Below are 2,482 nucleotides of genomic sequence, written 5' to 3'. Positions count from 1 at the left end.
TGTGATGTTACAATTTTTGTAACCTCATCTTTATGAAATTTATTTGTATATTATGTTTGTGAGTAATGAAGGAAAATGGAAAGTTATAACATATGCAATTATATAGATGCATTCAAGTTCATAATCCACCATTACCCATTAATTTGTATATAATGGGTTTAAATAATGAGTATAACTCTCATATAGTCTTTGATGGGAAGACTAAGAAATGTACAACTTATTATAAATTGAGGTCCCAAGCCACACTCTCATTCTTATGTTTTTTTCTTTCTTGTTGTTTATTTTTTAACAACATACACCACACAAGTGACCCATCTACTATATGAGAGTAGTGGGTTGAAAACCTTGACAATACAATTCACAAGGTGACTCAATCTCATTTCATGGATCAAGGTAAGAATATGATCATTATTTTAATACTTCTATTTATTTGTTTTATGTATCCAAAATTGTTTTCAAAAATAATTATTTCCGCATAAAGTTTATGAAAGTACTTGGTTAACATAATATACTTTTTCTATAAAAAAAAAAAGAAAATGTGAAAATATATATTTTAAAGCATTTTGTAAATGTTTATGTAGTTTGGTTTTCAATATGTATTGTATCCAAGCTTTATAAAGGAAAAAAGAAAAAAAATCAAGTATGCCATATTATCACACCGAAACTCGAAAAGGATTTTGAAAAATATTTTTTGAGAATGATTTTTAGAAATAATTTTTAAACACAAAATTCTATTTGAGAAGCTAGATGTGTAAAATATATATTTTTTCATTTTATTTTTAATGAATATTATTATATATTTATAGATTATAAAAAAGTTTTTAGGGTATTTCTTATATTTTTAATTTAGAAAAACACAAATTGAACATGGTTTTGGTTAACTAGAAATGATGAAAAGGATTGACCAAATTAGGTCCTGAAGTACCTGAGGCTCATTAATTGACTTGTATTTAAGCCTCAAGGACTTGATATTCCCACTGACTAATTAAGTTATAACTAGTCCTACGTGAAATGAAATGTAAATGTAAATGAAATGTAATAGTTTATTGGTTGGAATGCTATCATTTTCTTCTCACAAATGTGTTGCAAAGGTTATATTCTCTCTATATAAGGTAAGTAGATCAGCCCCTAAAATCCTAATATTTGCCTTAAAAGTACTCCCCTTTTAAAAGCACTTTCTTTATTCTGAGTCGACGTTTGATTCCTTATTCCGTCCCATATCTTGAAAGATTTTCCTCTATTTGATAATTGATATCTCAATGATCCTCTTCCTTTCTTTCTAACCATCATTTCTGGCCTGTTCCTAGAAATTGAACCATCAAGTTTGGGTGGATGGTGGATCCCTTCCTCATAATATCTTTCTTTTCAATTATCTCTTTTTGTAGGTTTGTGGTCACCCTTTTCTTTTATCTCTAAAGTCAAGGATGAGTGAATATAAACTGTAATTTTGTGGATGTTGGATATTCATGAAAGCTATAAATTAACCTTTAAAAGAGAAATAATATTGCGCTTAGTTCTAGATATCAATTTCTATAGATAGATGGGGTTGATCTTGTAATACAAGTTATTAATTAATAATCCATTCTAATTGAAAACTAACAAGGATAATAAATATTGTCTATTCAAATATATTTTTTAGTTCTCCACATAAGATTGGAGAAAGGTTAAAAAAAAAAAAATGATTGAATTTAAGCTTATTTTTATTTTTTTTAATGGGCTCTTTAGAAGGATGTCCTCTTCACTATTTCATTCAACAAATTTTAAAAGAAAATGTGAAATAAATAAATAAATACATGATACTCAGAATCCGTTTGATAATGATTTTAAAAAGTATTTTTAACCTAAAAAAATATTTGGAATAAAAATATTGCTAAACGTACTCTCAATTTCATCAATTTACATGATTCCATTCTTATTGGAAATGCCTTTTTTATTTCGAGAAATTTTGTATGCAATGCAGGACATGGACCCTACAAGACTATAATTAAAAATTTTCATCATTATCATATTTATTAGTTAACATTTAAAGTTTATTTGCAAGTGATTGATTTTAGAATGGGTAGAAGTATTTTCTAATGGTTGGGTATTTGTTTTTTCAAATTAAGAGTTTGAGAAAATTTAAAACATAATATCCAATTTTTATGAAAATATTTGTAATAGAAGAATCATCATGAATTAAAATAAAATAGATTAAAAGTGGTTTTATGAGAAATATGGGGAATGTATGAGTGCATGTTTAAAAAAAAGGAGGAATGATTGCATCAAGTTGGGTTAGATTTATGTCACTGATTACATCAAGTTGCCGACACATATGTCTTTAAAAATGAGGAATAAGGTAGGAATGAACACCTCGCAGCCTTGGCCTTAGCCCAAGTCAAGGGTGTTTAATTATAATTGCGTTGGTCAATACATAAGATGTGGAGGCCTTGGTTGACAAGAAACATGTTATATCCTCATTCTTGATTTATTAATGAGAAATTTT

Source organism: Vitis vinifera, chromosome 16, assembly GCF_030704535.1.
Source record: "Vitis vinifera cultivar Pinot Noir 40024 chromosome 16, ASM3070453v1".
In the NCBI taxonomy this organism is placed as follows: Eukaryota; Viridiplantae; Streptophyta; class Magnoliopsida; order Vitales; family Vitaceae; genus Vitis; species Vitis vinifera.
Note: the sequence above shows the minus strand (reverse complement) of the source record.